This window comes from Lithobates pipiens, unplaced genomic scaffold (genome assembly GCF_037356315.1).
Source record: "Lithobates pipiens isolate NorthernLeopardFrog02 unplaced genomic scaffold, aLitPip1_a1.2 Scaffold_13, whole genome shotgun sequence".
NCBI lineage: Eukaryota > Metazoa > Chordata > Amphibia > Anura > Ranidae > Lithobates > Lithobates pipiens.
Window position 1 is genome coordinate 348,454,692 of NW_027507718.1, and position 26,453 is coordinate 348,481,144.

The 26,453-nt window shown below is 45.3% G+C and overlaps 1 long non-coding RNA gene across 2 annotated transcripts in view; it reads right to left on the reverse strand.

Annotated features, from left to right (window-relative positions):
* The window catches only part of LOC143975100 (uncharacterized), a 61,809-nt gene extending 41,793 nt beyond the window's left edge, over positions 1 to 20,016 (reverse strand). The window contains exon 1 of one of the 2 annotated variants that reach the window (XR_013272327.1): positions 19,939 to 20,016. This is a non-coding gene — a long non-coding RNA (uncharacterized LOC143975100). The other variant, XR_013272325.1, reaches the window with a different exon arrangement.
* Positions 20,017 to 26,453: the final 6,437 nt, after the last annotated feature.

Below are 26,453 nucleotides of genomic sequence, written 5' to 3' on the forward strand. Positions count from 1 at the left end.
CTGGGGTGTAGAGGAGTCACAGTGCTGGGGGGATATCTAGGGTGTAGAGGGGTCAGAGTGCTAAGGGGAAATCTGGGGTGTAGAGGAGTCACAGTGCTGAGGGGATATCTAGGGTGTAGAGGGGTCAGAGTGCTAAGGGGAAATCTGGGATGTAGAGGAGTCATGGTTCTGGGGGGATATCTAGGGTGTAGAGGGGTCAGAGTGCTAAGGGGAAATCTGGGATGTAGAGGAGTCACAGTGCTGGGGTGATATCTAGGGTGTAGAGGGGTCAGAGTGCTAAGGGGAAATCTGGAGTGTAGAGGAATCACAGTGCTGGGGGGATATCTAGGGTGTAGAGGGGTCAGAGTGCTAAGGGGAAATCTGGGGTGTAGAGGAGTCACAGTGCTGGGGGGATATCTAGGGTGTAGAGGGGTCAGAGTGCTGGGGAGTTGAGAATCCAGGGGTGTGGAGGTGGTAACAGGATAACAATGGTAGGGGGAAACCTGGTGTATGTGTGTGGGGGGGTTAGTTGGATGGAGTTAGGAGTGATGAATGTATATAAGATGTAGAGAGGTTACAATGTTGATGGTATCTGAAGCCCTGTGAGGCTGGATGGTGCTACATGATTTTTATTGGCGGCCATGTCTATACTTGTTACTGAGCATCATTCTAGCAGATATATTATATGCACAGGACAGCTTTGTTACTTTATGTATGTAGTATTTCCCCACTGTTTCTTTGCTGTACAGAATGATTGTTCATGTAGTTAAAGCGGAGCTCCACCCAAAAGGGAAGCTCCGCTTGTCTGCCTCCTACCTACTTGATGTCTGTTACCTGCGCTGTCTCCATTGTAGGGGGCCCAGAGCATTACTTTGTCCAGGGGGGCCCATGATGCTATTAAGACGGCCCTGGTGACAGGTTCTCTTTAATGAGACATCTGAGGTCTCACCTGTCATCACTGATCTTCTCTTCCTCTACCTGGTGGCACCCACCATGCAGCTTCTGGGTTCACCACTGGGCACATACCATGGAGCCCAGAAAAATGTCAACGGAGCATGTGAGGGGGGACCGGAATCTGTGAAAGCGATCCGGCAGAAGCCCTTGGGTGTAAATTAAATTCTTTACACTTTTCTCTTACTTTTTATATTTCCTATGTGATGCCTTTTTGGTAACAGGTTCTCTTTGATGAGACATCAGGAGTCAAAAAGAGCCCTGATGTGACATCTCACCTGTCCTTTAATAAAACTAACAGGACTCAGAAGTGATGTTTTAGATGTTGCTTTTGGTTTATTAACAGGAAGGGGAGATCATCAAAGAGACATTGCTGATCCCCCTCTCATCTACCTGGTCCCAGGTTTTCTGATGGACACGGAGCCTGGAAACCTGATGGAGGAGGACCCAAAATCCCCCAAAAAAGGAGGTTCAGGGCCGCTCTGTGCCATCTTGTTGCACACAGAAGGTTAGTATAACAGGTTTGTTATTTTAACCACTTCAGCTCTGGAAGGTTTTACCCCTTCATAACCAGGCCATTTTTTGTGATACGGCACTGTGTAGCTTTACCTGACAATTGCACAGCAGTGTGACGCTGCACACAAATACAATTGATGTCCTTTTTTTCCCACAAATAGAGCTTTCTTTTGGTGGTATTTGATCACAGCTACAGTTTTAATTTTTTGCGCTATAAACAAAAAAAGACAGACAATTTTGAAAAAAAAAAACAATATTTTTTTACATTCTGCTATAAAACATTCCCAATAAAAAAAATCCAGAAATCTAATTTCTTTATCAATTTAGGCAAATATGTATTCTGTTACATATTTTCGGTAAAAAATCCCAATAAGCATATATTGATTGGTTTGTGCAAGAGTTATAGCATCTACAAACTATGGCATATATTTATGGATGTTTTTTTTTATAATTTTTTTTTACGAGTAATGGCAGTGTTCAGCGCTTTAAAGCGGGACTGCGACTTTAAAGCAGACAAATCTAACACTAAGTTACACTTTTTAGGGACCTGTGACACCAATACAGTGATCAGTGCTTAAAAAAATGGACTGTCACTGTATAAATGACACTGGCAGGGAAGGGGTTAACACCAGGGGCGATCATGGGATTAAATGTGCTCTCAGCAAATTCCTTGGGGTGTCAAAAAGGGGTATTTTGGGGCGTGGTGCACTGTACTGCCCTGCCATTTTAGCACCTCAAGAAATGAGACAGCAAGAAAGTAAAAGCTGCGTGAATTCCAGTATACAGTATATACCATAGTTTGAAGACGCTATAACTTTTACGCAAACCAATCAATATATGCTTATTTGGATTTTTTTTACCAAAGAAATATAGCTGAATACATTTTGGCCTAAATGTATGACAAAATTTTAGTTTATTTGATATTTTTATAACAAAAAATAGAAAATATTGGTGATCAAATATCACCAAAAGAAAGCTCTGTTTGTGGGGAAAAAAGGACATCAATTTTGTTTAGGTGCAGCGTTGCTTTACCGTGCAATTACCAAATTGCAAAAAAATGCTCTGATCGGGAAGGGGCTAAAAGCTTCCAGGGGTCAAGTGGTTAAAAACGCTTTAACAAGAAAAGGAGATAAGCAAACAGACGTTCACTAATCTTCTTCCCCTCTACCCAGTGGCACCCACCATACAGGTTCTGAGTTCACCGATGGGCACAAAGAACCCGGAACAAATGGTGACAGTGCATGTGAAAGGGGGACAGGCATCACCTGTGATATGTGTAAGCGTTCCGACAGAAGCAACTAACAGAGTGCAGATCGCAATCCATTCGTGTTTTCTCTAGCCATGGGAAAATGAAACCAGGGCCTGAAAGTGGCATTTATATGTCGCATCTGAGTCATCAACAGGAGGGGAAGATCAGCAAACAGAAGTCCACTGATCTCCCTTCCAGCTACCCAATGGCACCCACCATACTGCTCCCAGGCCTGGAATTTTGAAGGAGGAGGAGCCAAGATCACTGACGGTGAACCCCAGAAGAGGAGTTTCAGGGCTGCTGTTTGCTTTGCAGAAATGCCAATCAGCTGCAGCACTGATCTGTGTGTTCTGACAGCAGCAGTTGTGACATAAATAGTTGTGGGTTTAACAAACATTTTTAGCATATGGAATCTTCATGGTCTAAATCAGTGGTTATCAACCCTGTCCTCGGGGCTCACTAACAGGCCAGATTTTATGCATTACCTTGGGGAGAAGCAGACTAAAATACTGCAATCACTGATCAGCGAATGATATCACATGTGATGTATTTTAGTTATCTTGCAAACCTGGCCTGTTTGTGGGCCCTGAGGACAGGGTTAAATGACCACTGGTCTAAATAACAGGACATGGGAGGGGTGTATCATTTGCTTACATGGTACTTAGTTGCTCCACAATGATGTATATCAGGTCATGTAAATTTTATACATGTATAAAACTATAAATATATGTATGTTTCCTTTCTTATTGTTGTTTTTGTATTGCAGAGCTATTTATCCATTTTGTCGGTTCATCTTGTTCACCTGAGGAAGCCAATGCTTTGGCGAAACATGTAGGGAAGTCCCAACTTGAATATCTAATCAAAGGCCGATTACCACACTGGGGCCTTTACTATCTGGACTCTGCTCCCCAATATCATTTGTTTTTTATTATTTATTGTTGTTTGTAATTAAATTGTGATTTAATAAAATTAATTATATAATATTTTACAAATCATGGTGTACACATGTCTTTTTCCTCCCACTTTTTTGATTCTTTCTTATTGGGATGAGGTGCCCTGTCTAAATACAGACCCTATCGCCCCACTTTCTCTCCAATGTTCTACTATATTAGGTGTTCCTCTTTTCAACTCAAAAAGTTGGGAGGTATGGAACAGGTACACTTACTTGCAAGTGTTTTTCCTATAAGATTAGCATTTTGCATTTTTACCCACAAGCTCCCGTCTCAAATCAATTGTTACCAATTGTTTCTCTCTTTGGAAATGACATAAGGGAGGTTATTTACGAATGGCAAATCCACTTTGCACTATAAGTGCAAACTACAAGTGCAAAGTGCACTTGAAATCCGAGGGGGACATGCAAGGAAAATAAAAAACAGTATTTTAGTTGCACATGATTATGATTATGATAAAATCAGCAGAGCTTCCCCTCATTTCAGATCTACCCCTCAGATTTACAGCGACTGCACTTCCAAGTACACTTTCAGTCCAATCTCAAGTGCACTTTGCACTTGTAGTTTGCATTTGTAGTGCAATGTGGATTTGCCTTCAGTAAATAACCCCACATAGAAGTGCATCCGCTTTTATATCCAATACATACTGTACCACAATGCATGCCAAAATATACAACAAACGTATATTATTGCATACTGAACATAGCATGAATCATTAGTATCACGATACAGTAAATATCTGTTCTTTATGACTACACTTATATTTATCACTAGATGGTACTCTTCATGAAAATTTGAGATGCTTAAAGAAATATAAAAAAAATAATCTTTTGAATATATTTTCCTTTTGGAATTCAGTGATAAAAGCCTAAAGGCCCGATACACATCTGTGTGTGTGTGTGTGTGTGTGTGTTAACATGTATTAAAACCTGCAATTTCCCTTAAAGTGTTACTCAACCCACAACAGTAAAATCAGTCTGTCTTCTCTGATCTTCCCCTTCTTAGCCCTTGTACACACGGTCGGACATTCCGACAACAAAATCCGACGGATTTTTTCCAACGGATTTTGTCCGAAACTGGTGTTGCACACACACGGACAAAGTTGTTGGAAAATCCGATCGTTCGTAACATGATGACGTTTGTACGTTAGGACGGGACTACGTTCAGGCTAGTAGCCAATAGCTTTGGCCTCGTAATTTGATCTGAGCATGCGTGGCACTTTGTCCGATCGGAATTCTCTACAAAGACAAAGTCCTATCGGATCATGTTTCAATTTGATATCCAGCTCTCAAACTTTGTTGGTCGGACATTCCGACAGAAAAAGTCAGATGGAGCCCAAACACGGTTGGATTATTCGACAACGTGGTCCAATCGGACATTTTCTGTCTGAATTTCCGACCGTGTGTACAAGGGCTTACACTGTCTCAAATCCTTGTGCTGATAGAACAGAGCCTTGGGGGCACTCTGAACATGCTCAGTTTGGTGTTTTGCTAGAGTGTTTTTTTTTTTCTTGGGAAGGTGCATGTGATCAGTACAGGGTGAATCGGCACTGTCCAGACAGAGGGTCAGAGGACATGCAGCCAAATAGGACAGTCCGAGGAGAATGCAAACTCCTCCTATGAGCTTTAACTAGTCCTTGGCCAGACACTAATAGAAGTCATAAGACTGCTATATACTACTGATGAGAAAAGGAACTTAGCGGTTTATATTGTATTTCTATGTTTTGTCTACTGTGGTAGACCAGATATAGTGAATGCAGGGTCCTGGGTTTAGTAACACTTTAACATAATACACAGTATATGAGCCTTGCCTTTTGGTGTGTTGTGTTTTACATACATTTTTAGGCACACTACCATTGAACTCTATTAGAATGCAGATTTTTTTGAAAGCACATCAAAGTCCTCCATGCTTTGCTGTGCTTTCTAATAGAACTCAATAAGAGCATGCCCAAATATGTGCGTAAAATGTGCCTAAACTCGCACTGCACCAAAAATGAAGCACACATATGTGAACCTGGTCTAAAAAAAAAGCGCATCACAACACATGTAAACACCTGTTCCTTTAACTCTTTAGGATGGGAACTCCACTATCATTGGACATATTTCCTGCCATTTCTTGTTGAACATCCAGGACAGGAAGTGAAAAAAATAAATAGATTAGGGTTTTATCCCTTCCCTACTTTATCTAAATCTAAAACAAAAAAAAATGCTTTATATACACTTTAAGGCTTTTTTCGCCTAGGTGCTGAGGTCCATTGACCCTGAATGGGCTGCGGGTTTATGTGGCTTGAGATGCCAGGTGCTGTGTGCAGGTATCGTTAAAACTTGTCTGAGAGTTCAAAAAATGAGGGCAGAGAGCTGAAGTTACACTCAGTGAGGGGAGCTCTGACAGCTGATTGGAGGGAAGGGACACACCCTCCTCCACGCAGCACACAGGAACGGAGCTGAGGCTGTCAATCAGCTGGAGATCCCTCCCCTGTCACCATTTTTTTCTTGGTGTCAGGAAAACTTGTCAGAAGTGAATCACACTGATAGCAGAGGAACAATGCAGCTAACAGAAATGACACTTAGTGCTCTTAACCAATTCAGCCCCGGAAGAAATTACCCCCTTTCTGACCAGAGCACTTTTTGCGATTCGGCACTGTGTCGCTTTAACTGACAATTGCGCGGTCATACAAAGTGGCTGCCAAACAAAATTGGCGACCTTTTTTCCCCACAAATAGAGCTTTCAGAATTTCACATATAAAAAAAGAATGCTTGTAGTTGTCGATCCCAGATTCACCTCATACATGTGTTATGTCACAGTGCTGGTGTCAGATCACTCTATCACGGTGCAGGTGTCAGTGCTCTATATCACGGTGCTGGTGATCATCTCATGCACCCTCTTCTTTGCCTACCCTGACCTTCCCTCGCCTCTATTATCTCAAGATTCCTTAATTTTCAGAATTTCACATATAAAAAAAGAATGCTTGTAGTTGTCGATCCCAGATTCACCTCATACATGTGTTATGTCACGGTGCTGGTGTCAGATCACTCTATCACGGTGCAGGTGTCAGTGCTCTATATCACGGTGCTGGTGCTGGTGATCATCTCCTGCACCCTCTTCTTTGCCTACCCTCCCCTCCATTGTCTCAAGATTCCAGAATTTTCAGAATTTCACATATAAAAAAAAGAATGCTTGTAGTTGTCGATCCCAGATTCACCTCATACATGTGTTATGTCACGGTGCTGGTGTCAGATCACTCTATCACGGTGCAGGTGTCAGTGCTCTATATCACAGTGCTGGTGATCATCTCCTGCACCCTCTTCTTTGCCTACCCTCACCTACCCTCGCCTCCATTGTCTCAAGATTCCTGAATTTTCAGAATTTCACATATAAAAAAAGAATGCTTGTAGTTGTCGATCCCAGATTCACCTCATACATGTGTTATGTCATTGGCCATGTGGTGGGACTATGTGTGCACAGCTAGTAATTATTTTGTGGCTGCAAATATGACCTGTAGGTTTGTAAAGTTCACCATCCCTGTGATGTGCTGAAAATGCTCCTGGGGCTGCTTATTATGAGGGGCTCCCACCATCCCTGTGCTATGCCGACTTCCTCCTGGGGCTGCTTACGGTGCAGGTGTCAGTGCTGTATATCATGGTGCTGGTGTCAGTGCTGTATGTCACGCTGCAGCCCACTGAAGAAGAAACATTGTATCACTTTGATCTTTCCTTGGCAGCCTGCCCAGAGAGGAGGAAAGTCCTTCACTGATGTCTTCAGGCAACTTACATTGACTTCTATTACAGAAGTCATTTACAAGTCATAATACATCCGTAATTCGTAAACAAACGTACGTATTCCGTACAGAATTCGGACACACGGCAATTCTTATTTCGGATCTTCCCGAACGTACGAATTTTGGGATATTCGTACGAATTTGAGATTCGTACGAAACGAATTGCACATGTCTAGAAAACATCCGACACCTTCATATTACATCAACACTGGCCTTCAATGAATACATCCGTCCCCTTCATGTGAGATCAGCACTGGCCATCAATGAAAACATCCATCCCCATCATGTTAGATCAGCATTGGCCATCAATGAAAACATCCGTCCCCTTCATGTTAGATCAGCACTGGCCTTCAATGAAAACATCTGCCCCCCTCATATTAGATCAGCACTGGCCATGAATTAAAACATCCGCCCCCCTTCATTTGAGATCAGCACTGGCCTTCAATGAAAACATCCCCCCCTTCATGTTAGATCAGCACTGGCCTTCAATGGATACATCCGTCCCCTTCATGTTAGATCAGCACTGGCCTTCAATGAAAACATCCGCCTACTTCATGTTAGACCAGCACTGGCCTTTAATGAATACATCCGTTCCCTTCATGTTAGATCAGCACTGGCCATCAATGAAAACATCTGCCCTCTCCATGTTAGATCAGCACTGGCCTTCAATGAAAACATCCACCCCCCTCATATTAGATCAGCACTGGTCATCAATTAAAACATCCGCCCCCCTTCATGTTAGATCTGCACTGCCCATCAATGAAAACTTCCGCCCCCTTCATGTTAGATCAAAACTGGCCTTCAATGAATACATCCGTCCCCTTCATTTGAGATCAGCACTGGCCATCCTTGAAAACATCCGCCCCCTTCATGTTAGATCAGCACTGGCCATCAATGAAAACATCCGCCCCCCTCATATTAGATCAACACTGGCCATCAATTAAAACATCCGCCCCCTTCATGTTAGATCACCACTGGCCATCAATGAAAACATCCGTCCCCTTCATGTTATATCAGCACTGGCCTTCAATGAAACTGTCACGTACCTGGTGGTAGGAGCCCGGAGTGCAGGGAGCGGCCTCTCGTAAGCCTCTGGCTCGAGACCCCCTGAAGGTGAGAACAGGGGTTCTGGAGGGCAGAGGGCACAAGTGCCAAGTCCGTGAAGGTGGGCCTTGGTCAGGAACTGGCGTAGACAGCGAAGGACGAAGTCAGGTGACTCAGGAACGGTAAGACGTCAGCAGCTGGAAGCAAGCAGGTGGGCACCAACACGAAGTGGAACAGCAGGCAGAAGCGAAGTGGTCACAAGCCGGGTCGTCAACGGGCTGGCAGCAGAGGTACCGAAGGATAAGGCAGAAGAGTAGTCAGGAGGTCCGAAGGTCAGGGCAGGCAGCAGGCAGGATAATCAGGAACAAGCCGAGGTAAACAGAGACAGGAACAATCAGGCAAACAGAGCAACTCTCAGGAACGCTGTAGACAGGACAGCAACGAGCCCCTAGAGTGAATCACTTAAGAAGCCTTCTGGGCGCCAAAGACGGTCGCACGGCACGTCAGTTCGTGCCCACGTCAAACCGTGCAACCGAGCGTGGCCCCGCGCACCCGCGTGCGCACGTCTGCAACTCTGCGCACCCGCGTGCGCCCGATCGTACCAGCTCGCACTCGCGTGCGTACGTCTACAACTCTGCGCACCCGCGTGCGCCCGAACGTACCAGCTCGCACCCGCGTGCGTCCGCTCGCGCCAACGCGCGCCCGGGAAGACCCATCAGCGCTCAACGGACCGACATTGTGGGTAAGTCTTCCACGGGCTGCAGGGACTCGGGACCGACCATGACATTGCCCCCCCCCGAGGGGCAGCCTCCGGATGCCCAATTGGGCTATTCTATCAGGATGGGCCCTTCTGAAGGCGAGAATCAATCTTTCGGCATGAAGGTTGGATTCAGGTTCCCAAGAATTCTCCTCGGGTCCATACCCCTTCCATTTTACCAGGAACTGGACTTGATTCCGTCTACGCCTGCAGTCCAGGATAGACTCCACCTCGTATTCGATTTCACCGTCGACGACCACAGGTTCCGGTGGGACAATCCTCCGGCTGACAAAGGGGTCTGGAACGGCTGGCTTGAGTAACGCCACATGGAACACGGGGTGAATCCGGAAGGACTCAGGCAATTTCAGCTCAAAAGTTACCTCGTTAATTCTTCTAATAATAGGGAAGGGACCCACAAACCTTGGTCCCAACTTCTTGGTAGGGCAGGCCATCTTCAGGTTTAGTGTGGAGAGCCACACCTGGTCTCCAATTTTAAGTTCAAGCTCCCCCCTTCTTTTCCTGTCAAAGATTTCCTTATTACGTTTTTGAGTTTTCGCCAAGGTCTCCTGCAGAAGCTTATTATTGGCACTAAAGAAGTTGATACTCTCCTGGACAGCAGGTACCGGGCTTTCAGGCAGGTCTTGGGACAAGAATGAAGGGTGGAAGCCGTAATTAGCAAAGAATGGAGACTGACTTATGGCAGAATGGATGGAATTGTTGTAAGCGAACTCCGCTAACGGGAGCAAGGAAGTCCAGTCGTCCTGGGAGAAGGACGAAAAGCAGCGTAAGTATTGCTCTAGCGTCTGGTTTGTCCGCTCTGTTTGCCCGTTGGTCTGCGGGTGGTAGGCTGATGAAAGACAGAGGTCAATCTTTAAAGCCCTGCAGAGAGCTCTCCAAAACTTGGATGTGAACTGCACACCCCGATCCGAGATAATATTCGCGGGAACACCGTGCAGCCTTACGATTTCCTTAATAAAAACCTCAGCGGTCTCTGCAGCAGACGGGGTGCCCTTCATTGGCAGGAAGTGGGCCATCTTCGTTAGCCTATCCACCACCACGAAGATAGTGGAGTGACCTTCTGATGGAGGAAGTTCTACGATGAAATCCATCGAAATCATTCGCCAGGGCCTCTCTGGAACAGGTAATGGCTTCATCAGACCCCAGGCCCTGGACTTGCTGTTCTTATTACGGGTGCAAATGACACAAGCTTCCACATACCTCTTGCAATCGGTTCTCAGCTGGGGCCACCAAAAGGAGCGCTTGACCAACTCGGTAGTCTTGAAGGCGCCGAAATGACCGGCCAACGGGTGGTCATGACATGCACTGAGGACTGATACCCGAGCTTCCTGGGGGACAAAAATTTTATCTTCATGCCAGAGAAGTTCGTCTTGGGTCAGAAGCGTGACATTTGGCGGAGGAGTGGCACCCACGGAGGCTTGTTTGATCAGGGACAATAAATCGGCCTGAAGAAAAAGAAAGTTCCCTGAGGCCAAGATGGTATCCGGGTGTGGAGTAGTCTCAGGTTCATTGTACATTCGGGACAGGGCGTCCGGTTTGGTGTTCTTGGAACCCGGACGATACGTTATGTGGAACAGGAACCTGGAAAAGAAAAGAGCCCATCTGGCTTGGCGTGGTTTCAACCTCTTAGCGGATTTCAAGTATTCCAGGTTCCTGTGATCCGTATAGATGAGGATTGGATGCGTAGCTCCCTCCAGTAGGTAACGCCATTCCTCGAGAGCCGCTTTAATGGCCAATAGCTCCCGATCTCCGACATCATAGTTAGCTTCTGCCTCCGTTAATTTGCGGGAGAAAAATGCCACCGGGTGTAAGCGGGCCCTAGGACCATGTCTCTGGGAGAGAATTGCCCCAACCGCGATCTCAGAGGCATCAACCTCTAAAATATAGGGCCGGGTTGGATCAGGGTGTTTGAGGATGGTAGCTGACACGAATAAGTCCTTCAGGGTGGAGAAGGCTTTCTGAGCTTCTGGAGACCATTGGAATTTTAGACTCTGCCTGGTCAGTCTGGTGATGGGGGCAATGATAGTAGAGAACCCCTTGATAAATTTCCTATAGAAATTTGCGAATCCTATGAAACGCTGGACGCCTTTTCTGTCAGTGGGAGCGGGCCAATCCTGGATAGCGGAAACCTTCTGAGGGTCCATCTTGATGCCATCTACAGAGATTATCAACCCCAGGAATTGAATGCTAGATTGCTCAAAGGTACATTTCTCCGGCTTGGCGTATAACCCATGCAGACGAAGTCGGGATAGCACCTTCCTGACATGCTCCCGGTGCTCTGCCAGAGAGGAGGAGAAGATCAGGATATCGTCCAAGTAAGTGATGACGAACAGGTCTAGGTAATCCTTGAAAATGTCGTTAATAAAATGTTGGAACGTGGCGGGAGCGTTGCATAATCCAAAAGGCATGACAAGGTACTCGAAGTGCCCGAAGCGAGTACGAAAAGCCGTCTTCCACTCATCACCATCACGGATGCGGACCAGATTGTAAGCCCCCCGGAGATCCAGTTTTGAAAATACTGCTGCTGATCCCAGTCTCTGAAAAAGCTCCGGTACGAGTGGTAGGGGGTAACGATTTTTGATCGTTATTTTATTAAGGGCCCGGTAATCAATGCAAGGGCGCAGGGTCTGATCCTTTTTTTCCACGAAAAAGATCCCTGCCCCTGCCGGAGAAGTGGAGGGGCGGATAAATCCCTTCCTGAGGTTATCGTCCAAATAAGACTTCAGAGTCACCAACTCAGTTTCAGACAGCGGGAAGATCCTCCCAAAAGGAATTTCTGCCCCAGGAAGTAACTCAATGGGGCAGTCGTATGGCCTGTGAGGGGGTAAGGTCTCTGCACCCTTCTTGCTAAATACGTCTAGGAAATCGTGGTAGGCAGCGGGTACAACTTGGCGGGTTTCTTCGTCAGCTTCCAGACAGAACAAGGAAGAAGAAGAGGCCTGGTCGGTTCCCGGAAGGCAGTGTTGGAGGCAGTAAGGAGAAGGAAATCTCAGCTCCCCAGTGGTCCAGTCAATACAGGGGTTATGTGCCCTCAGCCAGGGCATGCCGAGAATGATAGGGAAGAGAGGAGAGGTGATAATGTCCAGGCAGAGTAATTCTTGATGGACTCCAGCAGTTGTAGTTAACAGGGGTTGAGTCTGTTGGGTAACAGGTCCGGACTTGAGAGTGGAACCATCGGCCAGGTGTATAGAAAGACCCCTTGCCCTGGGCCGAAGTGGTATATTATGTTTAGAGGCAAAGGTTGAATCCATAAAGCCACTGCAAGCACCGGAGTCAATAATGGCGTTGGTCTGGACGTTCCCTCCTGGTAGCTGCAAAGAAATGGACACAGTCAAATGGGAAGCAGCACTAGGACAGTCTAATGTGAGGGCAGGAGAAACACGGAGGGACTTACGGAGCTTAGCAGGGCAATTGCGCACAAAATGTCCAGACCCACCACAGTAGAGACAGAGGTTTCCTTCCCGACGGCGCTGGCGTTCTTCAGGCGTTAAAGAAGGCCGGAGTAAACCCAGCTGCATGGGCTCAGGGAGGTCTTGACTGGTCGTGGTGGTAGCAGGAGGGATGAGATGAGGAGAGCTGGGGACTCGTGGAAGCATCCAGACCGGACGAGATGTGGTTGTAGACCGCTCCAGACGGCGTTCCCTCAGCCGTCTGTCAATTTGGATTGCCAGATCTATTAGGGCTTCTAGAGTCTCTGGGATGCCTACTCGGGCGAGCTCATCCTTTAATGGTTCCGATAGGCCCATCCGGAACTGGTAACGTAATGCTGCATTATTCCAGTCCGTGTCAGAGCTCCAGCGTCGGAACTCCGACACGTAGTCCTCTACAGGCCGACGGCCTTGCTGCAGCGAGTGCAGAGCTGCTTCAGCGGTGGCGGTTAACTGTGGGTCCTCGTACAACCGCGACATGGCCTGGAAGAAGGTGTCCAGGGTCTCGAGGGAGCGATCTTTTCTTTCAAGAAGACGGTGGGCCCAAGACTGAGGTTCACCGGTCAGCAAAGAGATCACATAGCCCACCTTAGTGGCCTCGAGGGAGAAAGTCCTTGGCTGTAGGGCAAAGAACAGTTCGCAAGAGTTCCTGAAAGACCGGAATTTCCCTCGATCTCCGGAAAATCTCTCGGGTGTAGGCACCCTGGGTTCGGGTGGCAGCATTACTACAGCAGGAGTAGCAGGAGATCCGGAGGAAGCAGGAGAGGAAGCGGATAGGGCCTGAACCCGTTCCTCCAGTTGACTGTAGCCTTCCTGTAAGCTTTTCACCGCTTGAGTGAGACCTGCGAGATGGTGGCAAAGTTCGTCCATTGGAGACGCTCCCTGCGTGGGCTCGGGCATGGCTGTCCTGTACTGTCACGTACCTGGTGGTAGGAGCCCGGAGTGCAGGGAGCGGCCTCTCGTAAGCCTCTGGCTCGAGACCCCCTGAAGGTGAGAACAGGGGTTCTGGAGGGCACAAGTGCCAAGTCCGTGAAGGTGGGCCTTGGTCAGGAACTGGCGTAGACAGCGAAGGACGAAGTCAGGTGACTCAGGAACGGTAAGACGTCAGCAGCTGGAAGCAAGCAGGTGGGCACCAACACGAAGTGGAACAGCAGGCAGAAGCGAAGTGGTCACAAGCCGGGTCGTCAACGGGCTGGCAGCAGAGGTACCGAAGGATAAGGCAGAAGAGTAGTCAGGAGGTCCGAAGGTCAGGGCAGGCAGCAGGCAGGATAATCAGGAACAAGCCGAGGTAAACAGAGACAGGAACAATCAGGCAAACAGAGCAACTCTCAGGAACGCTGTAGACAGGACAGCAACGAGCCCCTAGAGTGAATCACTTAAGAAGCCTTCTGGGCGCCAAAGACGGTCGCACGGCACGTCAGTTCGTGCCCACGTCAAACCGTGCAACCGAGCGTGGCCCCGCGCACCCGCGTGCGCACGTCTGCAACTCTGCGCACCCGCGTGCGCCCGATCGTACCAGCTCGCACTCGCGTGCGTACGTCTACAACTCTGCGCACCCGCGTGCGCCCGAACGTACCAGCTCGCACCCGCGTGCGTCCGCTCGCGCCAACGCGCGCCCGGGAAGACCCATCAGCGCTCAACGGACCGACATTGTGGGTAAGTCTTCCACGGGCTGCAGGGACTCGGGACCGACCATGACAGAAACCATCCGCCCCCTTTCTGTTAGATCAGCACTGGCCTTCAATGAAAACAACCAATCCCCTCATATTAGATAAGCACTGGCCATCAATTAAAACAACCGCCCCCCTTCATATTAGATCTGCACTGCCCATTAATGAAAACCTCTGCCCCCTTCATGTTAGATCAACACTGGCCTTCAATGAATACATCCGTCCCCTTCATGTGAGATCAGCACCGCCCATCCTTGAAAACATCCGCCCCCTTCATGTTAGATCAGCACTGGCCATCAATGAAAACATCCGTCCCGTTCATATTAGATCAGCACTAGCCTTCAATGAAAACATTCGTCCCCTTCATGTTAGATCAGCACTGGCCATCAATGAAAACATCCATCCCCTTCATGTTAGATCAGCACTGGCCTTCAATGAAAACATCCGCCTCCCTCATATTAGATCAGCACTGGCCATCAATTAAAACATCCGGCCCCCTTCATGTGAGATCAGCACTGGCCTTCAATGAAAACATCTGCCCCATTCATGTTAGATCAGCACTGGCCTTCAATTAATACATCCGTCCCCTTCATGTTAGATCAGCACTGGCCTTCAATGAATACATCCGTCCCCTTCATGTTAGATCAACACTAGCCATCAATGAAAACATCCGCCCCCTTCATGTTAGATCAGCACTGGCCTTCAATGAAAACATCCCCCCCTTCATGTTAGATCAGCACTGGCCTTCAATGAAAACATCTGCCCCATTCATGTTAGATCAGCACTGGCCATCAATGAAAACATCTGTCCCCTTCATGTTAGATCAGCACTGGCCATCAATGAGAACACCCCCCCCCCCCCCCCTTCATGTTAGATCAGCACTGGCCATCAATGAAACATCCGTCCCCTTCATGTTAGATCAGCACTGGCCATTAATGAAAACATCCGTCCCCTTCATGCACGGATCTGAGGGAGTTAAATATCAAAGTTCACTCCATTCGTTTCTTCCCCAGCCAGGGACACGAAGCCCTGGAAATTATGTTTTACATGTCGAGGAGTTTGCCAGTGGGAGACCCATCAAAAAGAAGGTTAGGGGCCGTTCTGTACAAAATCATCGCACAGAGAAGGTAAGTATAACATGTTTGTTATTTTAATTTAACCACTTCAATACAGGGCACTTAAACACCTTCCTGCCCAGACCAATTTTCAGCTTTCAGCGCTGTCGTACTTTAAATAACAATTGCGCAGTCATGCTACACTGTACCCAAATGAAATCTTTATCATTTTTTTCCCACAAATATAGCTTTCTTTTGGTGGTATTTGATCACCTCTACGGTTTCTATTTTTTGCTAAACAAATAAAAAAATACCGAAAATTTTGAAAATAAAAAGGGTTTTTTTTGTTTCAGTTTCAAAACTTTGTAAATAAGTACGTTTTCTCCTTCACTGATGGGCACTGATGGGACTGACACCCCGCAACAACGATCGCCGCGATGCGCGCCCCCCGGCTCAAAATCCAGATCACGTCATATGACGTCCGGTCAGGATTTTGAAACCACTATGCCGCCATGCTTTTGTTATAGGGTGGGCGGCAAGTGGTTAAAAAAAAACTGATGGCACCTGCCATGCTGGTCCTGGCTTCGCTGATAGGGATGAAGCTTGAAACAGAAAAAGGAGATAAGGTCACGTTTGCTGATCTTCTTCCCTTCTACCCAGTGGCATCGGCCATGCAGATTCTGGGCTCACCAATGGGTACATGGAGCCCAGAAAAATTTGGCGACAGAACAAGTAGGAGACCAGCATTTTCTGGGGTATGCAGAAGTGATCTGCCAGAAGACTAAAAAAGTAAAAAAAAAGGAATCAACCAGCGCAAAATATAATAAACCCTAAAAATACTGCCGCTGAAATACTGAGGGTCAAAATCTCAAATCCCAAATAAATCAATGTGGCTTCCCTGCATACAATTCACAATAGCAGGAGATTTTGACCAGCTCTCTATGGAGCCGGTTCACATATCTCCGCTGTGGCTCCGATGTAAATTTGTACAGGAGCCCTGTGCGTCTTTTGGTCCATTTCAGGTCCGAATTTGGACCTGAAACGGTGAACGAGGACACACCGGACACCTGCTGTGAGCCATATGCGGCGATAGTGTGAACCCAGCCTAGTTCACCTTTGGGAACATGGTACACCTGATGTTAGGATGGAACATGTTGTTCCCAGTGCTGCTGCCCACTAATCCCCCCCCCCTCACCCCCTCCTCATGACAGCAGTAAAGGGAGAAGTTCCCCATACTAGCTGTCTGTTTGAAAACAATGTCATTCCTACACAGAGCTCTATGTATCTGAATTAACTACAAACCCTGTGGAGCGCTGTGGTAGATCATTGAGTCTTACCTGTACGGGATGTACGGGTAAGCGGATAACACTGGTAGTGGGCAGGAGACCTGCATGGCATCAGAGATCTGGTGAACGCTGGTGTAATGCTTTACAGGCTCCTGCTACAAAAAATAATACATCTATTAGATTGTAAGCTCTTCCACGCAGGGCCCTCTTAATCCTCTTGTATTTTATTGTATTGTAACGGTATTGTCTCCTTTTTATATTGTAAAGCACTGCGTAAATTGCTGGCGCTATATAAATCCTGAATAATAATAATAATAATAATAAATACACATTTGTTTCCCTGCAAAAAAAATGGGCATTCATAATTTTTTTTAAAAAAGTGAACTTATCTTTCAACCACTTGCCGCCCACCATATAGCAAAATGACGGTGGCAAAGTGGTTTTAATATCCTGACCGGACGTCATATGACGAGATCAGGATATTAAGTCGTTGCGCGCCCCCAGGGGCGGGCATCTCGGCAATCGTTGTTGCGATGTGTCAATCTGACACACTGCAACTACGATCTCGGTAAAGAGTCTCTGACGGAGACTCTTTACCATGTGATCAGCCGTGTCCAATCACGGTTGATCACAGTGTAAATAGGAAGAGCCGGTGATCGACTTTTCCTCACTCGCATCTGTCAGATGCAAGTATAGGAGAGCCGATCAGCTGCTCTTCTGACAGGGATGCCCACACTGGACCACCAGGGATGCCACCAGACCACCAGGGATGCCCAGCACCAGGTATGCCTCCTAGACCACCAGGGATGCCAGTCAGTGCCCACAATGGATGCCAATCAGTGCCCACAATGGGCATCACTGATTGCCATGCATTATTGTTTGGCACTGACTGGCATCCATTCCTACAATACTGTATACTACCATTCCACCTATCAGTGTCCATCCGTGCTGACTATCAGTGCCCATCCGTGACGCCTATCAATGCCCATCCATGCCACCTATCAGTGCCAATCCGTGTCACCTATCAGTGCCCATACATGCCACCTATCCATGCCGCCTATCCATGCCGCCCATCCATGCCAATCCATGCCACCTATCAGTGCCTATTTTTGCCACCTATCAGTGTCTATCTGTGTCGCATATCAGTGCCACCTATCCGTGCCACTTCATCTGTGCCCATCAGTGCCACCTTATCAGTGCCCGTCACTGCAGCCCAGTAAGTGCCCATCAGTGAAGGAGAAAACTTACTTATTTACAAAGTTTTGTAACTGAAACAAAAAAAGCATGTTTTTTTCAAAATTTTCTGTCTTTTTTTATTTGTTTAGCAGAAAATAAAAATCCCAGAGACGATCAAATACCACCAAAAGAAAGCTCTATTTGTGGGAACAAAATGATAAAAATTTCGTTTGGGTACAGTGTAACATGACCGCGCAATTGTCATTCAAAGTGCTGAAAGCTCAAAATTCGTCTGGGCAGGAAGGTGTATAAGTGGCCTGTATTGAAGTGGTTAAGGTATTCTGGTCCGTATTCATATTCATTTTTCCTACAACATGATAAAAGACATTTTTTTAATCTAGTTTTGGAGAGATTGGGGAAGGGTTAGAACCCCTGTAAGATTTTCATTGCTGTGTACCTACCGAGCAACCAAAAAGTCCACACTCAAATCTGTACATTAGCACGGCAAAGCTGGCCATACACTGATCAAAATTCAGCTGGTTCAGCATGGACCGGCCAAATTTCGATCAGTGTGTGTGGCCATCCCTATTCAACAGGCTGATTGTTTGATCGACTTCTGTTAAAGGGACATGTTGGAATATTGCAGCTGAATTGAGCTGCTGTCAGACTATAATGTCCCGGGGAGGGGGAATTCCTCCATCCACCTTGTGTGTGGACAGAAGATGTTTGGCCAGCTTAAAGAGGATGTAAACTCACTCTGCAGGCGTGTGCCTATAATAAGGCTTACCTGTAGGTACTATGAATATCTCCTAAACTTTCACGGTTTAGGAGATATTCGTACTTCATGCAGCCAGTTATGTCATCGGCGCATGCCCTCTGAAGGGATGGTATACCTGTGCCGTCCCTTCAGAGCGCTGTGCTGCAGTCCGTGACTCCCATGCACGAGTGCTGTTATCATGGCACGGCCAATCAGACGGAGGACGCAAACCCGCAAAGAAGACCGGGTGAAGATGGAAGGATTTGTCAAAGCCGACAGCAGGGCAGTGCAGGGCTTTGTTCTAAAGGTATTTCATAAGGTGTTAGTATATTATGCCTTTACTGTGCAGAGTTTAAAAAAAAAAAAAAAATTGGGCACGGTTTACTTCCTCTTTAAGGCCTTCTTATAACAGAAGGTGTTTAGCTGGGCTGTGTGATGTAATGAGATATGTGAATACCTTTTGCTTTAGGTAAGCCTTATGCCCCTTACACATGAGCGGAATTTCCATCAGAAAAACAATCCAAGATTTTTCTGACAGAAATTCCGCTCAAGCTTGCATACACACGGTCACACAAAAGTTCTCTGAACTTTTAACCGTCAAGAATGCGGTGATGTACAACACTACGACGAGCCGAGAAAATAAAGTTCAATGCTTCCGAGCATGCATCAAATTGTTTCTGAGCATGCATAGGAATTTTGCGTGTGGGAATTGCTACAGACGATCGGAATTTCCAAACTGAACTTTTTCCGTCGGAAAAATAAGAGAACCTGTTCTCAATCTTTTGCTGGTGGAAATTCCGTCAGCAAAAGTCAGATGGAGCATACACACGGTTGGAATTTCTGACCAAAAGCTCACATCGGACTTTTGCTGGTGGAATTTCCGATCGTGTGTACGGGGCATTACTGTGCTAACACATTGATTTGGTTGGAGGGCTATGTGACTGACGTCTTGTTGGGCCCTGAGCCCTACTCCACAGAAGTTATGGTTGCCATACACTGCACTGATGATTGCCTGAAATATTGCACTATAATAGACTATACAAGAGCAGTTCTGGATGTGCAGCTGGCCAGAGGGACAAAAAGTAATAATTTGTATGGTTCCCCCACTGCCCTGAAATGAGGAACAATCGTCTTATTTTGAGATGTGATGGAATGAGACATATGAATACCTTCTGTTTTAGGAAGAACTTCCGGTGTACCCATTGGAAAGATTTCCACTCTCTTCCTGTCCTGGTAACACCTTTTGGCTGAAGTTCAGCCAGTTTTAAGAAAAAATATAAATAAAAATTTTACAAAGATTTCCAGAGTTGTTTGAGATCCTTACCTTTTCTTTATTGAAAGAAATTTCTGTTTCACAATGTTATTTCTGATACAATCATTAATGGGACACATTATAACCACCTGTGAAAAAAATAAATCAGTGCGGTAATGAGAAAAGCTGCAGGATTCGCATCTTTCGTAAAGAATCAGCCTAAGCCCACGTTCACATCGGGCCGATTTGACATGTCAAAAATCACATGCTAAATCGGTGGCTATTGCCAAGAACGGCACCGCCTGAATCAGTGCGACAACAAATTTGCGGCGCTGCACCGATTCCCAAAAGTAGTTCCTGTAAACTTTTGGCGACTTTGGGGGCGATTTGAATAGACATCTGTGCATGATCCCGCACAGATGTGTCAAATCACCTTCGAAGTCAGACTGCATTGCTAGTTTGAAATCGTGCGAGTTCAGTTGAACTTGCATGATTTCAAACTCACATTAGTGTGAACCTGGGCTCAAGACCAGTTCACACCATAGAAATTCGTTCCAGATGCATTTCTGCATACGTTTCCAGTGCGGTTTGATGCTTTCCAGTGCATTTGTCCTTTTTCTTCACCTTAAATTGAGACATGTGCATTTTTTGATGCATTTTACTGCGTTCAAGTACAGTTCAGTGCAGAAAAACTGCAGCATGTTCTGCTTTTATTTCTGGAACTAGAACACACTGGAACTGCACTGGTGTGCAATATGCCATTGGAAATCCTATAACCTACTCTCCATGTGTTTGATGAAAAAAAAAAGGCACTGATCTGCATGAAAGACAAAACCAGAGAAAATTCCCAGCTCAACTCACCAACCAGTCTGACTACCAACCAAATTAACGTGTCCAACAGTAAGCGCTAAAAACAGTGGTTTAGTTAGCACAGATTTGCAAATGCATACATAAGCTGCAAGGCCTCTTCACGGCACCCTGTATCGATTAGGATCCTTTCACACGGGGTGGATCCATGATGATCCGCCCTGTGGATATCCGCTTGCTCAGCGGGGATTGCTCCATCACCGCTGACATCCGACGCTCCATAGACCTGTATGGAGCATCCGTTCAGGTCCGCCTGAAAAACTGACAGGCGGACCTTAACGGATCGGCTGTGTGAAAGAGGCCTAAGGCTGGATTCACACCTATGCATTTTTTGTGTTTTTTTGCATTTTGCAGATTTGCACTACAGAACATGTTCCATAGGAAATCATGGTAAATGGACTGTAGTGCAAATCTGCAAAATGCACTAAAAATGCATAGGTGTGAGTCCTAACCTTTCTAAATTTGTGTGAATCAGCCCTAGAGAGTATCTAGTGAAGATAAAACTCCTGCAGGGGATGCCTTACATTTGGTATCCTGGGAAAAAGCAGCAAGAATAACGCGATATAGCAAAACTGTTGGCGCTACATAAATCCTGTATAATAGTCATAATTTGCAACTAATGAAACGGCTGAGGTTCATTGAAAATGTGTTCTTGGCATCTATAGGTGTCATTACATCACAGTGTTACCCCCTTAGAATATTCTCCCTCACCTGATTGGATTATATAAGGCAATAGAACAAATTGGTCATTTGATTTGATTTGGTACAGTTCAATTGTTCCATATAGCATATTTTCAAAGCATTTTATTGCTGGAATTACAGCTCTGCTAATATTATCAGTAGTTTTTTTATCGGTTATATGTATTAACCACTTACCCACTGGGCACTTAAACCCCTTTCCTAACCAGACCAATTTTCAGCGCTCTCACATTTTGAATGACATCCATAGGACAGTTTTGTCCTTTAAATGGTAATATTTTATTCCTGCGCTACCACTGGTGATCTGTCAAATAGCAAGTGCTGCTGCAACTACCGAAATGGGTCACACCGTATCCACTTAATATAAAACTAAAAATATGTTGGCGTTGCGCTGCTCTTATATTGAATAAAGGAACTAACCCACAAGGGGTGGTAAATAAAATGACTAATTACACAAATCATTAGTGAGGAATATATGTATGTAAATATCTAATCTTATATAAAGTAAAAAAAGTTATATCAAGAAAGTGCAAAGTGCTAATTTCAAATAAGCAAACACACCACAGAGGTGCTAAAAAAATCAGAGTAAGTGAAAACAAAGTGAACAAAGGTAAGTATCTAGAGACAATCTTTAAAACAAAAATTACTCACTTGATAAAGTGCAACGGAGGGAAAAAAAAAAAGTATAAAAAAAGTGAACGCACTACAGAGGCGGTTATATCAAACATCCACAGAATCACTCCCAACTACGTGGATTGAGTGCAAAACCAAAGATAGTGAATTAATCATGAAGTGCCAAGTGCTTCTTATAAACTGTGCAGCTATATAAACACTCTCCAGAGGTGATATAAAAGAGACACGCCAATAAAAAGAATACTAAAAGCAGATATAACAGCCTCTGTAGTGAGTTCACTTTTTTTTATAATTTTTTTTTCCTCCGTTGCACTTTATCAAGTGAGTAATTTTTGTTTAAAAGATTGTCTCTAGATACTTACCTTTGTTCACTTTGTTTTCACTTACTCTGATTTTTTTAGCACCTCTGTGGTGTGTTTACTTATTTGAAATGAGCACTTTGCACTTTCTTGATATAACTTTTTTTACTTTATATAAGATTAGATATTTACATACATATATTCCTCACTAATGATTTGTGTAATTAGTCATTTTATTTACCACCCCTTGTGGGTTAGTTCCTTTATTCAATATAAAAGCAGCGCAACACCAACATATTTTTAGTTTTATATTAAGTGGATACGGTGTGACCCATTTCGGTAGTTGCAGCAGCACTTGCTATTTGACAGATCACCAGTGGTAGCACAGGAATAAAATATTACAATTTAAAGCAGTGGCCATCAACCCTGTCCTCGGGGCCCACTAACAGGCCAGGTTTTATGTATTACTTTGGGAAGATGCAGACTAGAATGCTGCAATCACTGAGCAGCAAATGATATCACCTGTCATGTATTTCAGTTATCTTGCAAACCTGACGTGTAAAGGCCCATACACACGATCGGACTTTTTGACAACAAACATGCAAATTAGCTGTTTTGGAGCAACATCCGACCGTGTGTCTACGCTCCATCGGACAAACTTTTTTGGTTTTCATCGGACTTTTGTTGGCTATGCGAACGGACAAACTTTCTGGCAACAAAAGTCCGATGGAGCAAAGTCCGATCGTGTGTACAGAAAACCATCGGACTTTTGTACAAGGTACAAATACGCATGCTCAGAACTAATGCAAAAGATCAGACTACAATACAGAAGTTGACCAAAGGTGGCGCTGGAGTAATTGAACGTCCTCTTTTGAAGTGTCATCGGTACGTTGTGACATCACTACGTTCGTGTTTGTTGTCAAAAAGTCAGATCGTGTGTATGCAATACAAACTTGTGGACTATGCCCTTTGTACAAAAGTCCACGGGAAAGTTTGTACAAAGTCCGATCGTGTGTATGAGGCTTTAGTGGGCCCTGAGGACAGGGTTGATGACCACTGATTTAAAGGACAAAAAATGTCCTATGGATGTCATTCAAAATGTGAGAGCGCTGAAAATTGGTCTGGTTAGGAAAGGGGTTTAAGTGCCCAGTGGGTAAGTGGTTAATACATATAACCGATAAAAAAACTACTGATAATATTAGCAGAGCTGTAATTCCAGCAATAAAATGCTTTGAAAATATGCTATATGGAACAATTGAACTGTACCAAATCAAATCAACATATTTTTAGTTTTATTTTTTGTCCTTTATTTCACACAAGTAAAGCTTTCTTTTGGTGGTATTTAATCACCGCTGGGGGTTTTATTTTTTGCGCTATAAATAAAATAAAAAAAAGACCAAAAATTCTGCATTAATTTATTTTTTTATTTTTCTTAGTTTTTGTTATAAAATTTTGCAAAATTAGTAATTTCTCTTCATAAATTTTAGCCAACATGTATACTGCTACATATATTTGGTTATAATAACCCAAATCAGTGTATATTATTTGGTCTTTGTGAAAGTTATAGAGTCCACAGGCTATGGTGCCAATGACTGAAAATTGATCACTCCTGATGTACTGACGGCCCATCTCATTTCTTGAGACAATAAGCCCTCTTTCACATGAGCGATCCGTTCAGGTCCCCATGTCAGTTTTTTAGGCGGACCTAAACGGATGCTCCATAGAGGTCTATGGAGCGTCGGATGTCAGCGGTGACAAGTCCGCTGACTTCCGACCCGCTCCGAAAAAGCATGACTGAGGAAAAACGTACTTTTCCATCCGTCATCGGATCGGATGACGACGGACTCTACGGTCAGTCGTCATCCGATCTCCCATAGGGGAAAGTGGCGCTATGACAGGTCCGTCCCTGTACAGTATGCAGAGACAGACCTGTCATCTTCCTGCTCAGCAGGGATCGATGGAGTGATCCCCGCTGAGCAAGCGGATGTCCACGGGGCCTCGTGTGAAAGAGCCTTAAAAGAAAAAAAAAAAAAAAACAGCAAATAACCCCCAAATGACCCCTTTTTGGAAGTAGACATTCCAAAGTATTTTTATTAAGAGGCATGGTGAGATTTTTTGAAGTTGTCATTTTTTCCTCAAAATTCTTTGCAAAAATAAAAATTTTTCTTTTCCACAAAACTGTCAAGTTAACAGGTTATTTCTCACACACAGCATAAGCATACCACAAATTAGACCCCAAAACACATTCTGCTACTCCTCCTGAGTATGGTGATACCACATGTGCGTGACTTACACAGCACGGCCACATACAGAGGCCCAACATGCAGGGAGCACATCAGGTGTTCTAGGGGCATACATTTCAAATCTAATTTAACTACCTATTACAATTTTGTGAGGCTTTGTAGTGGCACGGATGATAACTGATGTGGCGTAGATGAGCATGAATGAGGCAAAAGTGAGCCGTGGATGGGGGTGGCTGAACATGCATGGGGGTGCCTGAATATAGAAGGATAAATGAGGCAGAAATGGGCACTACAGATCCAGCCCACATCGCTACTGCACCCGATCTCTCCCCTTTCATTGTATCGATCGGCACGGAGAGGGGAAAAGCTAAGCTGGGCATGCGCCGGCTTGTTAACAACTGATCGCTCCATCATTTGAGGAATCGATCACATGGTAAAGGGCCGCTGTCAGCTGTCATTTATCGTGATCTGCCGGGTCCTCTGGACCCGGATATTCCCATGGGTGCGCGGGAGCAAGATCCTGGGAGGACGTCATAGTACGCCGGAGTTATCCGACCATGCTGCAGCGATTTTTCTTTTTTTGGAGTAGGAATACATATTTTAAAAGACTTTCAAAATCAGAGTTTAGTGTCACTTTTAAAGCCCTGTACACATGGGCCGAATGTCAGAAGACATCAGCCAGTTAAAAAAAATAAAAAATAAAACACACCGACATTCGGCCGGTGTGTATGCCACCCTGTCCAACAGAAGCCGGCCATTTGGTTGGCTTCTGTCAGACGAACATGCTGAAAACAAGGAGCCAACCGACTCTCGATCAGCGGCAATTGGCAATCAGCGCAGATCGCCAATTGGAGTGTTCTGGCGCGAAGGGCCATCCGTGGGGGAGATCGCTAAACTAACTTCACATAGTTAGTACAGCAGCTCTAACCGGAGCTGAAGTTTTTTTTCGTTTAACCCACTGGGTTGATTGGAAAAAAAAAAAATGTGTGCCAGGCTTAAGCCCATTGGGCTTAATGGAAAAAAACTGACAGTTCAGGAGGAGCTGCTGTACTATCTAATGTTAGTACAGCGCTCTTCCCTGCTGTGATACCGTGTTCAGACAGGGGGACGCCCCCCTACCCCCTGCCTGCCACAACACTCTGGTCAGCACACCTTTTTTGGTCATGCCCTCTTTGACAGAAGCTGGCTTTCATCGGACTGGCTGCAGTACACGGGTCGAATCCCCCCCGACATTAGGCCTGTGTGAACTAGGCTTCGGAGCCCCCTTCCCATCCAAGTATGAAATAATTTGGCTATAACACAAACATTAATACAATCATTGCATTTCTTTATTCAAAATTATTTTTTAACACTCGAGAGTCTATTGTTGTTCTCTCTAAGTTAATAAGATACCATAAAAAAACAAAAAATAAAAAATAAACACACACACACAGGTCTGTTACATTACAGGGAGCACTGGGCAGGGTGGTCAAACTCTGGTACCCACATAGTCCTATTCAGACAACCTGCTCAACCATTACAAGGTTAGTGGAAGGAAGACCATGAAAATGTGAGTTTAGTATAACTGGCCAAATTCATGAAGCTTTACACAAGGATGATAAACTTTATTTTAGCCCATTTATCAATCATTTTTTTTTAAATTAGGTTCTTTATACTGATATTAAAGTTTTGTAAGCTGAGCCACATAACTGGCTGAATAGGACTTCAGTGGGGATTTCCAGATACAAAAGTGACATCACGAGCCTCATATCTCAATGATGTTACAAGTCTCCAGCTCCTGATGTTTGGCCAACAATGACCTCACAGTCCGCAAACTGGTACACACATTTGTCTAAAGAACATTTTG